Source organism: Hyperolius riggenbachi, chromosome 12 (genome assembly GCF_040937935.1).
Source record: "Hyperolius riggenbachi isolate aHypRig1 chromosome 12, aHypRig1.pri, whole genome shotgun sequence".
NCBI lineage: Eukaryota > Metazoa > Chordata > Amphibia > Anura > Hyperoliidae > Hyperolius > Hyperolius riggenbachi.
The window spans coordinates 168,233,498-168,249,161 of record NC_090657.1 but is presented as its reverse complement, the minus strand read 5'-3'; the positions used below and the strand labels follow the sequence as shown (position 1 = coordinate 168,249,161).

The window sequence follows — 15,664 nt, the reverse complement described above, 5'->3', positions numbered from 1 at the left end:
GATAATGGGCTTGATTTACAAAGCCGTGCTAACCCAGTTGGAGACTTTAGGCGTGATAACCATTGCACCACGCTGGTGAAAAGCCAGTTTAGGCGTGATAAGTTTAGGTGTGATAAGTTTAGGTGTGATAAGTTTAGGCATGCTAAGTTTAGATAAGTGTAGATAGCGTGCAAAGTCCCGCACGCAAAGCAGCGCCATTAACCTCCTTGGCGGTAATCCCGAGCTGAGCTCGGGGTATGCCGCCGGAGGTCGCCGCTCAGGCCCTGCTGGGCCGATTTCCGTTCTGAAAAAAGCAGCACACGCAGCCGGCACTTTGCCAGCCGCGTGTGCTGCCCGATCGCCGCCGCTCCGCGGCGATCCGCCGCGTGCAGCGGCGAAAGAGGGTCCCCCCAGCCGCCCGAGCCCAGCGCAGCCGGAACAAACAGTTCCGGCCGGCGCTAGGGGCTGGATCGGGCGGCTCTGACGTCAGGACGTCGACTGACGTCCATGACGTCACTCCGCTCGTCGCCATGGCGACGAGGAAAGCGAAACAAGATAGGCCGCTCATTGCGGCCTATCTTGTTACTTTCGATTGCCGGAGGCGATCGAAAGTACGCTTCCGGAGCGCCCTCTAGTGGGCTTTCATGCAGCCAACTTTCAGTTGGCTGCATGAAATATTTTTTTTTTAATTAAAAAAAAAACACATTGCAGCCTCCCTGGCAAAATAAATAAACCGCCAGGGAGGTTAAACTCTATGCAAGGTGCACCAGACTTTGCTAGCGCAAAACTTTTGATCAGCTGTGCACTGCGGTGCTAACGCAGTTGGTGCTTAAACTTATCATGCCTAAACTTATCACACCTAAACTTATCACACCTAAACTGAGTTTAGGCGTGATAAAGGGCTTTTCACCAGCGTGCTAACTGTTAGCACCGCTTTGTGAATCAGGCCCAATGACTTGTATGTGTAGTACAGCTAAGAAATGAAACATTAGTAGCACAGATGAGTCTCATATTGTTTTCCAGTACAGGAAGAGTTAAGAAACTTCAGTTATCTATGCAAAAGAGCTTCTTTGAGCATCTCTGACTAAATTAGTCAGAGAGCAGTGCTATTTTCTGAAGCACTGATACATCAAAGAAACAATGAAAAAAGAAAAACGTCAGATAGTATTATACTGTAGAGAAGTTCAAAGGGTCATTACCTCTGCTTGTTTTATAGTTTAAAATGCAGAGTGTGGTTTGAAAACTGCAAATATTAGAGAATGATGCAATGTTATAATAATAATTAAAAAAAAAAGCTATATAACTGAAAATAAAAATATGAGAATCTTTTCTTTGCTACTAATGTTCTAGTAATTATCCGTACTACACATACAATTCATTATATCATACTTTTTTTCCGCTTCAGTGTCACTTTAAAGACATTTTTAGGATTGTGACCAATAGGGATGGTCGGAAATGCTGATTGCCGATTCTGATAACCGATTCTGCGGATTGCCATTTTCCGAGGAGTCCTAATTTTGCCCATTTTTTTGCATTCTCTGATTGGCCAAATACTTCTGAGTTGTTTCTGCATTCGCTGATTGGTCCAATGCTTCCGAGTTCTGCGATTGGGATAAAATTACCGAGTTGTAGTAATGCGGTATTTCAGACGAAATTCGATTTCCGTTTTTCGAGTTCCGATCGTAAGTGACGACTTCCGATCAGAAGTGCAGAAATGTAATTGCCGCCAATGAACATACCTATCGACCAACCAGTTCCTGTTTCACAGACCTGGAAAACTGAGTGGGGACGGTTATCCTCCTGCAGGCTCAGACAGTGCTTGCAGGAATGTGTATTGCCTATATAGGCTGACAGAGCTATGCAGAAGAATCAGTGCAGCAATTTCAGCAGGGAGGTACTGAGCAGAACATAAACCATGTCAGGGAGAAGCATCAGATTAGACTGATGTAGGCTGGAGATAAGGAAATAGCACAATGCAGTAAGTAGTGTGAGGCAGAAGACACTCTCACTGAACTGTCTTCCAGAGAAAGCTATCATATAAGGGAACTGTATTATGCAGAACAAGCAATGTGTATTTATCGCAGATTCTTTCTGTTTCAAGAAAGAAAACTTTTGTTTTTCTTACTAGGAATGGAATGATTTCCAGATAAGCACAAACACACCCTGCAGTTCCTAGAAGCCGAGTTACTGAACATAAGAAAACTTCAGTTCTTCACATTTGAAAAAATAAAAAAAACCTATATGCTGGTTTATTCTGTGTTCAGATTAAAAAAAATACAAAAAACACAAAAACAAAATGAGTTTATTTGGGGTATTTAGTAATGTTACAAAGCTTAACTTGTGAACTCTGGGTTACACAGTGATCATAACAAAGCCTACGGTAGGTTTCACACTGCAAATTGTCGTCAGTGCTGCGGTGCGCCTGCCACATCGCACCACCAAAAACAGGCCTTTAGGAAATACCGTGCTACTATGCAGTATTCCCTGTTGGTATCTGGCCAAGAGAGGACGTGCGCAGAAGCATATTGTAAAACCTGCGACGGGTTTTCACGCTGACACGCATCACCATATGACTTCCGGTCTGCCGCATGTCGACGCAGATACATGCGGTAACCTAGTTTTGGAAGCAAGTCAGCTTGAGGACTTCCGGCGCACCACACCACGGGCAATATGAATTTACCCATAGACTTTCATTAGACTAGTGTTAAAGGACCACCAATGTGAAAATTGTAAAATTTAACCACTCAAGCCTACAGTGTTAAAAATCGTATGCATCCGTTCACCTCCCATTCATTCGCCAATAACTTTATTGCTACTTATCACAATTGATCTATATCTTGTTTTGTCCGCCACTAATTAGGCTTTCTTTGGGTAGTACAATTTGCTAAGAATTATTTTTTTCTAAATCCATTTTAACAGGAAGATTAAGAAAGAAATGGAAAAAAATCATTATTTTTCAGTTTTGGCCATTATAGTTTAAAATTAATACATGCTACCGTAATTAAAACTCATGTATTTTATTTGCCCATTTGTCACGGTTATTACACCGTTTAAATTATATCCCTATCATAATTTATGGCGCCGATATTTTATTTAGAAATAAAGGTGCATTTTTTCAATGTGCGTCCATCACTATTTACAAGCTTATAATTTAAAAAAAATATAATAAGATACTCTATTGACATGTATATTTAAAATGTCACCCTTAGGTAACTATTTATGTTGGTTTTTTTTTTAATTGTAATTTTTTTTTTTTTATTAAAAAATGTATTTGGGTAATTTTTGGTGTGGGAGGGAAACAGATAATTTAAAATGTAAAATAATGTAATACTTTTATAATGTAATATGATTATATTCCCATTCACTAATCAGGGGGGGGGGGGGGGGGGGGTAACGGCAAGCAGCGGGAGCCTCAGGCAGTGGCAGCACAGCAAAGCACGTGTAAACATATACAAATACACTATGGGCTTGATTCACAAAGCGGTGATAACTCAGTTATCACGCCTAAAAGACTTTAGGCGTGATAAGCGGTGCAAAGCTGAGTTATCACCGATTTGTGCTGCTCTTCGCGCGAAGCTCCCGCGCGCAAAGTTTTGCGCGCGTAGCGCACCGCGCTGCGCGCGCAAAGTCCCATAGGGCTCAATGGACGCTGCGCGAGAAGCAGGGCACACTGCGCGCGCAGCGCGGTGCGCTACGCGCGCAAAACTTTGCGCGCGGGAGATCGCGCGAGTTTCTTCTTATCACTCCTAAACTGAGTTTAGGCGTGATAAAGGGCTTTTCACAGGCGTGCAAACACTTTGCACCGCTTTGTGAATCAAGCCCTATGTGTATGAATGCGTTGTTTTTGAGTCAAGCCATCTCTCCTGTTATTATTTTAGCTGTTTTAACACAGTTTTATCTACCATTAAGTGCCTCTTCCCCCTTTGTGCTTCCCACCCTCCAGTGGTACCCAGTGACTCCACCACTGATAAGTCCTTTGTTGTTTTGCCAAAAATGTGGTCGGATCCATTTCCAGCTGATCACCCGAGTGGAGTTGGGGTTATAAAGTGGTTAGTTGCCCCTTGTGCAACCTACCTTTGTGAGTACCACAACCTTTTTTTTTTTTTTTTTTACATTTGCCATTTAACTTGAGACATACTGCACCATTTAGGCTCCCGTTGTTTCTGTGCTCTTTTTTAGGGTGCCAATCGCCTGTGGGAGGTTTGTTTTAAATGTTTTTACACAAGAGGTGTAGGTAGCTTGAAGCTGAACTTCAAGGCCAAGTTCCGCGAGTGTCTGATCACATCATTTGGTACTGTTAGAGTGGCAGTGAACTCAATGGATGACCATACAGGATAATTCCTCTGCTGGAAAGTGGAGTACCCATGGAATTTGACATTTGGTGCTGATTATTTACAGACATACCCCTAAACAACCAATTTGTTTTGATGGGAGGGTTGACGGTTGGGGTGCCGAGTGTGTTGCTGCAAATTTGGGGGGAATTTTGGGGAAAAAGGAGTCACCTGAATGTGAACGGAGCTAACCGTCATGAAACTCTGCACTCTATACAGATCTGCAGAAGATGTCAGTGCTATATAAATACACAATAATAATATGGTAGGACATTAGACTGACTATGGTACGATTAGATTATGAGCTCCTCTGAGGACAGTCAGAAGAAGGGGACATATGAAAGAGGGGGATGCATAGGAGGAGGAGGGGGAAGAAAAGGTAGAGGCACAAGACAGAGAGCCTGATGGGTGAAGAGAAATGGCAGGAAGACCTCTCACTAGGACTGCAGACATCACCAGTGCTGTTTGGCAGGGACACGCTGTTAAAAGAAGCCACTAAAATTAAAAGAGGAAAGGGTCATGAGGGAAGACAACAGGGTGGGAGGATTACCTGCAATCAAGCTAATCTAATTTGCCTGGAGCTTGCTTCTCTGCTTACTACAGAAGTCGGCTATCAGCACCTGTTTCACTGGCTTCTGCAACAGCAGACTGCCCTGCATTATTGATCAGGTACTCTGAACAGGGTAAATAATATAATCAATAGCCTAGGGCACTCTGGTGTTACAGCAGCCAGTGCACATGGCTACTAATGACAGGCAACTTCTGGAGCACTAAACACATCCTGCCACCTCTCCCTGCTAATTTTCAAGCTGCAGCACAGCAATCATTCTCTCTACTCACCCTGCTGCTCTGCACATTCACTCACTGCAGTAGAGAGCAAGGAGACATTGCCCACAGGACAGGAAGGGGTGCGACTTCTAGTGCAGGAAGTAGTACAGTTCCCTGCATTACCTGCTGCTATTTTTATGTTGCCCAAACTATGAAAAAAGGTCCCAGGTGGAAGAACACAGTGACTGAGCACCACAGCGGCACCCCTAACCATGGCTACACCTGGTGCTTTTAGCACCTGCAGCCTTATGGTAGTTAAGCCACTGCTGTTGGAGAAAAAAAAGCCAACCTGGGATTTGCTGAAATGCAAACGGACATTCCACAATGGATCTAGAGGAATGTCCTTTGGTAAGCTGGTACTGGAATTTACTGGCAAGAAATATGGCGCTTTCAAAGAAAAGAACACCAGACCTACTGTGAAGCATGGAGAAGGCTTAGTTATTATTATTGATTTATAAAGCACCAACATATTCTGTGGCACTGCACAAAGCAAGGAACATGCTGTTAAAATTACAATGGTCTACACCAAATATGATCACTGGTACTAAATATAGAACTGGTAATTGCAGTCAGTGACAAATGTAACATGATGAATAAAATGTATAACAGATTGCAAGACACAAAAGGGTGATCAGGCTGCTTTACTGCAACTAGCACAGAGTAATTTGAGCAGTCTGTTAAAGTCTCAGGAGCATCAAGACCTTCTGGAATAAAAGGTTTTGCCCAGTGTCTGAAATCTCTGTTTTAGTGGAAGGTCATGGATCCCCTAACTGGATAGTGTCCTAAAAGACAGAGCTAATTTTCCATCAGGGCTGTGGAGTCGGTGCAAAAATCATCCGACTCCTCAGTTTATGAAACCACCGACTCCAGGTACCCAAAATTGCTCTGACTCCTCGAGCCTTACCAAGGCTATGGATTTGGTACAAAAATTATCTGACTCCCGACTCCTCAGTTTATCGAAACCACCCACTACAACTCCAGATATCCAAAATTGCTCCGACTGACTCCTCAGCTCTGGCTTCCACTCGGGTGGTTTGTTCGTTTTTGAACAGAAGCGGCAGCCATGCCAAAGCGAAATCGCACCTGAATCCATTCGCCATGTCAGTGCATGGGGCTATGGGGATTCCGATCAACAGTTGTAATGTCTGAAAAAATGCAGCAGGCACTACAGGGAGTGCAGAATTATTAGGCAAATGAGTATTTTGACCACATCATCCTCTTTATGCATGTTGTCTTACTCCAAGCTGTATAGGCTCGAAAGCCTACTACCAATTAAGCATATTAGGTGATGTGCATCTCTGTAATGAGAACGGGGTGTGGTCTAATGACATCAACACCCTATATCAGGTGTGCATAATTATTAGGCAACTTCCTTTCCGTTGGCAAAATGGGTCAAAAGAAGGACTTGACAGGCTCAGAAAAGTCAAAAATAGTGAGATATCTTGCAGAGGGATGCAGCACTCTTAAAATTGCAAAGCTTCTGAAGCGTGATCATCGAACAATCAAGCGTTTCATTTAAAATAGTGAACAGGGTTGCAAGAAGCGTGTGGAAAAACCAAGGCGCAAAATAACTGCCCATGAACTGAGAAAAGTCAAGCGTGCAGCTGCCAAGATGCCACTTGCCACCAGTTTGGCCATATTTCAAAGCTGCAACATCACTGGAGTGCCCAAAAGCACAAGGTGTGCAATACTCAGAGACATGGCCAAGGTAAGAAAGGCTGAAAGACGAACATCACTGAACAAGACACAAGCTGAAACGTCAAGACTGGGCCAAGAAATATCTCAAGACTGATTTCTCTAAGGTTTTATGGACTGATGAAATGAGAGTGAGTCTTGATGGGCCAGATGGATGGGCCCGTGGCTGGATTGGTAAAGGGCAGCGAGCTCCAGTCCGACTCAGATGACAGCAAGGTGGAGGTGGAGTACTGGTTTGGGCTGGTATAATCAAAGATGAGCTTGTGGGGCCTTTTCGGGTTGAGGATGGAGTCAAGCTCAACTCCCAGTCCTACTGCTAGTTTTTGGAAGACACCTTCTTCAAGCAGTGGTACAGGAAGAAGTCTGCATCCTTCAAGAAAAACATGATTTTCATGCAGGACAATGCTCCATCACACGCGTCCAAGTACTCCACAGCGTGGCTGGCAAGAAAGGTTATAAAAGAATAAAAACTAATGACATGGCCTCCTTGTTCACCAGATCTGAACCCCATTGAGAACCTGTGGTCCATCATAAAATGTGAGATTTACAAGGAGGGAAAACAGTACACCTCTCTGAACAGTGTCTGGGAGGCTGTGGTTGCTGCTGCACGCAATGTTGATGGTGAACAGATCAAAACACTGACAGAATCCATGGATGGCAGGCTTTTGAGTGTCCTTGCAAAGAAAGGTGGCTATATTGGTCACTGATTTATTTTTGTTTTGTTTTTGAATGGCAGAAATGTATATTTGTGAATGTTGAGATGTTATATTGGTTTCACTGGTAAAAATAAATAATTGAAATGGGTATATATTTGTTTTTTGTTAAGTTTCCTAATAATGATGCACAGTAATAGTCACCTGCACACACAGATATCCCCCTAAAATAGCTAAAACTAAAAACAAACTAAAAACTACTTTCAAAAATATTCAGCTTTGATATTAATGAGTTTTTTGGGTCCATTGAGAACATGATTGTTGTTCAATAATACAATTATTCCTCAAAAATACCACTTGCCTAATAATTCTGCACTCCCTGTATATTTTCCCACCATCTGTGACTCGGAAGCAGCCTACTGACAAAAGAACCTGACATGGCTGAGGCAGTCTCAGGTAGGTATCACACTTGTGTGAATTTTGAGCGTGTTGCCATTGATATCAATGGCAGGCTCGGGAACAAAAGATGTTTCACATTTGCCTGAGTTCCGGACAGCCTTCTGCTTTTTTTCCAGACAACGTCTATGTTTACAGTTACAATGTATTTTCTCTGCAATTCAGCAAGTATTGAACAAATGCAAAAATTCCAGTGCAGGATATTGGAAATGCGATCGGAGAGAGCCAGAAACCTGGAAAATGCCCACGGGAACAGAAGGACAAGTGTGCTCCCTGTATGCTGACCAGTGGAAAAGTCTCATTGAGAGCTATAGGAATTAGTTGTATGTAGAAATTACCTCTGAGGCAGAAATCGCATGCAAAAACAGTTGTAATGGCTGCTGCGTTTTCAGGAAACCTCTGCCATTGTGTATTCCATTAAAAAAAACCCAATAAAACGATACTACCTGCACTGCTTTTCGCACAGCACACGCGATTCCTCATTGAAAGTTGGACGAAAAAATGCTTGCAGGGAATCATCTGCATTTCTGGCCCCCCTCCATTTCTGATGCACCCTGCTAGTGACATAATCTTTGATTATGTCCGACCGAACCCTCTCACCTGAATGTAGCTGAACTTATGCAATTCCTGCTAGATTTGGTACCGCAGGCATGGGTGTGCAGCATTGCACTTGATTGGCTGACAGGCTGTCTGCTGACCATATTAAAATGGCGGATTTGTGGCTGGGAGTGAGCATTTGCTTACCGTGTGTTTTGCCTCCCTGAATTTTGTCGAGCAAAATATCGCATTTCACCCATGCCATTTTCATTTGTATTGTGATTTACAATATTCTCAAAACAATATTGCGCTGACATCAAACAAATATCATAAAGTCAAGTGCAAAAATGGTGGTGCGCTCCTAAAACAATAAATCAAAGAACAATATACACAATGCAAAAGTGCACTAGAGGATCAATGAGTCCCAAAAAAAAAACAACCCACAGTCTATTGGAGTTCTTGCAGGTCACTTCAACTGACAGATCTTTTTAGTGGAAGGACAACGATTGCTTGATAATATTACTGCCACCTCACCTAATTATCCACTTTATGGGGCCCATACACCTAACGATTTTCCAGCCGATATACAGCAGATTCGATCACTGTGATTGAATCTGCTGTGAAATTGTTGCGCAAACGTTGACCGAACTATCGATTTCCGACCGAAATCGATCGTTACAGTCGATTCCCGTCGTTCCTGTCCGTGCGGAAGATTTCGCTCGATCGCCGGTGGGTCGGGAGTGCGTCGATAGCGGCGTTCGAATGCCCGACGACCGACACAATACAACGGCAATACATTACCTGTTCCGCCGGCGCGTGCCCCTGCTGTCCTTCTCCGCTGGGCTCCGAGTCCGGCAGGCTTCACTTCTTCCTGTCCCGGCAGGAAGTTTAAACAGTAGAGCACCCTCTACTGTTTAAACTTCCCCGGACAGGAAGTTCAGTGAAGCTGGAGCCGAGCGCGTAGAAGAAGACAGCAGAGACCAGGGACTCGCGCCATCCGGATCAGGTAATGTATGCGGGCGGGCGGTGGCGGCAGCTCCGCAGATTGTGATCGGTTTCACGCTGAAATCAATTCACAATCTGTTTGCAGTAAAGGCAGCCATACGATCCCTCTCTAATCAGATTCGATCAGAGAGGAGTCTATCTGTTGGTCAATCTGATGGCAAATCGACCAGTGCATGGCCACCTTAAGGACCACAGGCTTACACCCCCCTAGTGACCAGGCTGTTCAGTGCTCTGTAGCTTTAACAGCTCGCTGCAGAGGGGATCACATTGTGGGCCACTGGAAGGGACAGCATTGTCATAGATCGTAGCACTGTAAACAGAAAAACGCTAACCTCCTCTCCCAGGACTTTACGCCAATCGGCATTAGGCAGTCCTAGGGGAGCCACTCTGCGGCCGTCGACTGGCGTTAGGCGGTCATAGAGTGCTAGATAGGGTCTGCACCACATTGTGGTCATCTAGGCCGCCCCACGCATTATCCAGCAATCTCTGTCAGCGCAGCAGTCTGTGAAGGCCTCTAATGCCCATTCACTCCAAACACATAATAATGGAGCCAACCATAGCGTAATATCGCACCATAACATTTTATTATACCTGTATAAAAAATGCAAACTTACATGTCACAGCTTGGGCAGCGCTGCAAGTCCCCTTAGTCTGAGGTCTAGGTCCCACCTCCAGGTACGTTAGTCCCAGTGTTACCATTTCTTCTCAAGTTTAAAATATTCTGTTGAATCAAAACTCAAAGTCAGATTTTAGCTTAATACGGAATAAATAATGAAGTCAATTATTTTTCTTAGCATCAAGTTTTTTCACAGACAGTTATTATTACATTATTTTTATAAAGTATTTATACAGCGCCGACATCTTCCACAGCACTGTGAAAAGTTTATAGTCACATCACTGACTGTCCCTCAGAGGGGCTCACAAGTGAATCCCTACTGTAGTTATATGTTTATCATAGTCTAGGGCCAATTTCAGGGGGAAGCCAACTTTTGTTGCAGGGTGACTCTTAGTGAATATATCACACATGAAGCAAGATCACATCAGACACAGGGTCGAGAAATGCTGGAAAAGCTTTTACTTTTATTTCTACACTGGCAGGAAATTGACCCAGGATAATTAGCTGTTTTGGCACATTTCAATACAATTTCTGAAAGTCTTTTAGATCTGTCTATTATGTGTTTGGAAGCAGTATGGAGCTGGAAGCATTAAATCCAGTGGCGTGGGGATCACCAAAGCAGACATAGCAGCTGCTATGAGGCCTGCAGCCAAGGGGGGGGGGGGGGGGGGGCTATTGCCATATTGCCAGTGGCAAAAAGGGGATCCACGGCGAGCCTTAGGGAGACCCGCGGTAAACCTCCTGAGGTGCTGAGTATCACGAGAGGAGCAGAGGAGAAAATCAGCAATCTACCTTCTCCAGGCATCACCATCTCCATGACTACAGCACCTTCTCTCATCACGTGACCCACTGACAGGTCATATGACTTAAAGAGACACTGAAGCGAAAAAAAAAAAATATGATGTAATGAATTGGTTGCATAGTACGGATAATTACTAGAACATTGGTAGCAAAGAAAATATCCTCATATTTTAATTTTCAGTTATATAGTGTTTTTTACATCATTCTCTAATATTTGCAGTTCACACACTACTCAGCATTCTAAATGATTTTACAGAGCAGTCTTGTGAACTTTTGACCTGTCCTCTGGAGAGAAAAAGAAAATACAGTGACAGACACTTGAGATAATAAGCTTCAGAAGACAGAGCTCTCTGCGACTTTGAAAGTCGTGGAGCTCAATGTCTTCTTTGCATAGATAACAACTGGCGTTTCTTAACTTTTCCTGTACTGGAAACAATATTAGACTTATGTCTCTGCTCCTAATGTTTTATTTCTGAGCTGTACTACACATACAAATAATTATATCATAATTTTTTTCCGCTTCAGTGTCTCTTTAAGACGGCAATGGAATCATATAGACAGGGATGCCTCGAGAAGGTAGATCACTGGTGGGGCCTAAAGAGGCAAGTTAAAGTCTCTCCGCCGCTTTGCTAGTGCTACTCTGGATGAGGGAGGGGTCACATCTGGAAACCTATACTGGGGGCCTACTTATACTGAGTGAGCTACCTATATGGGGAAGCTACTTCTGGCTATCTATACTGGGGAGGGGGCTACTTCAGGCTACATATGCTAGGGAGCCCCTCTAACTACCCGTATTACTGAGTAGGCTACCTATACTGTAAGTCAGCTTTTGGCTTCCTATAAAGGGGGGATAACTCTGGCACCCTATACTGGGGGCCCATCGGACCACAAGCTGGGGTACCTATTACTTGTGGCCCCTCTGGCTACCCATACTGAGAGGTACCTCTGACTATCTATACTGGAGATCACTTATGACTACCTTTAGTGGGGGATGCTATCTAGTAATGGGGGCCCCTCTTGCTATCTGTACTGGAGGCTACATAATACTGGGGACACCTCTGCCTATCTGCCAAGGATAAGCCCAGCAACATCAGGTAACACCTGAAACTTGATCATTCAGATGAAGAGAATCTCAGGTGTGTACGCAGCTTCACTCGTACAGCAAACTAAACAAGAAGGCTTCAGTCTGAGGCTTTTCAGAATTCTGCACAACCTTGCAGCAAGGAAGCCTTTGAGAATCCAGGAACACAGACCTATAGGGGTACTAACCATATACTGGTTACATTCACACTATACAGGATAATAGAAGGAATGTCCCCTTATCACAAGTAACTGACTCTACCTGAGCCTCCATGACTTTCTCTGCTGTCCTGTATGAGGGGGAGAGATGATGAGACTGGATGCCGAGACCTTCATATGCAGATGCTAAAAGTGATAGTGACATGTGAGAATGAATCACTGCTGTCTACTGCAAGTGTCATGTGAATGGGGCATACAGACTGCTCCTTACATGGCTTCTCCTAAAGGTGCACACACATCACTCAACGCTGCGACCCCATCCACCTTCCAATTCTATCATTGTATCCAATCGGAGGGAATCGGTGGTGCAACAAGGCTGCCCGATAAATATCTCAACTGATTTCCATTGAAAATCGGCCAAATCGATTGATCGGACAAGCTGGAAATTACCGGTCACAAGTGCTTGATCAGGAGCGTGGCGGTAATGGCGTTTCATATCATGACAAATGATGCACCTGATGGATCTCCAGCCAGTGTCCCCTCAAGTGTAAAGGTGTTGTCTCCCCCTCGTGTGCCACTCCTGGCCTCCCCCATGTCCGCCGTCACTGCCTGCATTACATATCACCAGGTGCATGTGTGACGTCACTGCATGCGCCTGGTGTCACATGGTACATGCACTCGTGGTGACGCGAGAAGGCTTGGAGTCGCTGTGGTGGTGGACATGTGATGCTTTACTGAGTATGGGCACCTGGGGGGACACTATGACACTTGGGAGGAGGAGGAAGGGGCAGAGCTAGGCTGATTACGAATAGATTTCATGCTGAAATCTATCAGAAGTCGGTTTGTGGTGTATGGGCAAGCAGCAGATCTCTCTGTGATTAGATTCCTTGTCTCATAGATCTGCCCATGCATGGAGTGATGTATGGCTGCCTGACAGGACCTGGATAATCCCACTAATAATCACATAGCTGATCATCGTTCATGAGATAGTGAGGTGCTGCTTGGATCGACTGATTTTCATAAAATGAGTACATTGATTTAAAAATATAAAAAGAAATGAATAATATTAATAAAATATACAGAGCTAGCGAAGCAATGGGGCATAAGTGATATGTGGTGCTGAAGACAGTTCAGAAAAAAGCAAGTTTCCAAGCAATGCATTAAAAAATTATTTTCTAATGTTAAACAGGTAACTTGGCAATCATACAGCAATCGCAATTAGGTATAATCGGAATTGCCTTAGTACGAATCCACAGAAATTCGAAAAATTGCATGCAAAATTCCAAACAAACTGCACAAAATCCAAATTTGCACGGCGGTCACGTGACTACAAACACTTCCTCCTTCCGGGTTGAAGGAGGAAGTGTTTGTAGTCACGTGATGCGCATGGACCGCATAGTGGGAGGCGCCAGGGACGGACGAAGAAAACATCAGACCAGGGCCGGTTCAAGTAACAATTGGGCCCTAGGGCAAAATTAGCCTAGGGGCCCCCCAACAGACACCCCCTGACCAAAAAGCGTCAGAGGCCCTTTGTTGCAGCTAAATTTCCCTCCTGGGCCCCTGAGCTGGCTGCTGACCCTCCCCCAATCACCTCCCAACTTAACAGTTGCTCCCCAGGGACTGTGCAGAGTTAGTTAAGATGGGGAGGGACAACTTGGGGGCCCCTACAGGCTCTGGGGCCCTGGGGCAGCTGCCTATTTTTTCCTATGGTAGCTCCGGCCCTGCATCAGACAGGTAAGCTTGACCTCCCCGCCCACCCCACACAGGTTTACTGGGACATATCCGGATAGCAACTATCCGAGTATCTCCCGGATCCGGATTTGAGCAGCCCTAATCTTCAGTTCTGTCAGGTGATCTGTACAGAATATTACTGAGAGTTCTATGCACAGACGGAGATACTGCTTGCTTGGAGTTGGAAAAAGATGTTATTTCCCACAATGCAACGAGGTTCACAGACAGTAAACTGTCATGACATAACACTCTGGGAGGGGTTTCACCACAATATCAGCCATACAGACCCTGATGATCTGTTTGAGAAAAGGCAAAGATTTCTCGTAGGAAAGTGGGTATCAGCTATTTATTGGGTTGAACTTCAATCCTGGGTTAAAATAATTGTAGTCTATTGCAGATTTTGACATTGACGTCTTTTGAGCATGCTTAATAGACACGAACACACTTACGGCAATCAAAAACTTTTTCTTTTGTTGCTTGTTTTTCTGTTTCGCTATTTATGCGAGAAAAAAAATCAGTTTAACATACTTTTACATAACTTTCCAAAGTTACTAGTAATTCTGACGTTCAACTGGAAATTGCAAAATTTGGATTTCTGAGATATCTGTGCACTTGTCCCTAATTACAAGCGCTAAGATGATAACTGAATCAGTTTTTATCTGTGCGCAATGTAGTGCCAATATGACATTTACATGCAGCCAGTATTTCAATACCTGCAGTTTAATCAGACCCTCTGTGTTATTACCTTTACAGTGGGATGCGGAAGTTTGGGAAACTTTGTTAATCGTCATGATTTTCCTGTATATATCGTTGGTTGTTACAATAAAAAATGTCAGTTAAATATATCATATAGGAGACACACACAGTGATATTTGAGAAGTGAAATGAAGTTTATTGGATTTACAGAAAGTGTGCAATAATTGTTTTAAAAAAATTAGGCAGGTGCATAAATTTGGTCACTGTTGTCATTTTATTGATCCAAAACCTTTAGGACTAATTATTGGAACTCAAATTGGCTTGTTAAGCTCAGTGACCCTTGACCTACATACACAGGTGAATTCAATTATGAGAAAGAGTATTTAAGGAGGTCAATTGTAAATTTCCCTCCTCTTTTAATTTTCTCTGAAGAATAGCAACATGGGGGTCTCAAAACAACTCTCAAATGACCTGAAGACAAAGATTGTTCACCATCATGGTTTAGGGGAAGGATACAGAAAGCTGTCTCAGAGATTTCAGCCGTCTGTTTCCACAGTTAGGAACATACTGAGGAAATGGAAGACCACAGGCTCAGTTCAAGTTAAGGTTTAAAGTGGCAGACCAAGAAAAATCTTGGATAGACAGAAGCAACCAATGGCGAGAACAGTCAGAGTCAACCCACAGACCAGCACCAAAGATCTACAACATCATCTTACTGCAGATGGAGTCACTGTGCATCGTTCAACCAGTGGCGGACGCAGCCAGCAGTGGGCCCCTGTGCAAAATACCAATTGCGGGCCCCTGACAGGCAGCTAAAAGTGGGTGTGGCCATAACTAAATTGGGTGTGGTTACACATTGCATATATTTACCAATACGGTCTATGGTAACCTTTCTTTAAGGCCCAGAAATATGTGTTGACATGCAACATCTGCATTATACAGGTTACTGAACAAAAGCTAAACTTAACACCAAACCTGCATCAAGACAGAGCCTGACATGAAAGGCTCTGTCTTTTATACTTGAAAGTACACCTGAGGTGAGAGGGATATGGAGGCTGACACATTTATTTCCTTTTAAACAATGCGCATTGCCTGAC

At 43.9% G+C, this 15,664-nt stretch overlaps 1 long non-coding RNA gene across 2 annotated transcripts in view; it reads right to left on the bottom strand.

The window, feature by feature from the left end:
* Positions 1-15,664, bottom strand: part of LOC137541790 (uncharacterized) — a 318,006-nt gene that overhangs the window by 129,421 nt on the left and 172,921 nt on the right. For both annotated transcript variants that reach the window (XR_011025269.1, XR_011025268.1), the window contains exon 4: positions 10,099-10,205. This is a non-coding gene — a long non-coding RNA (uncharacterized lncRNA). The remainder of the gene's footprint in view (positions 1-10,098; positions 10,206-15,664) is intronic.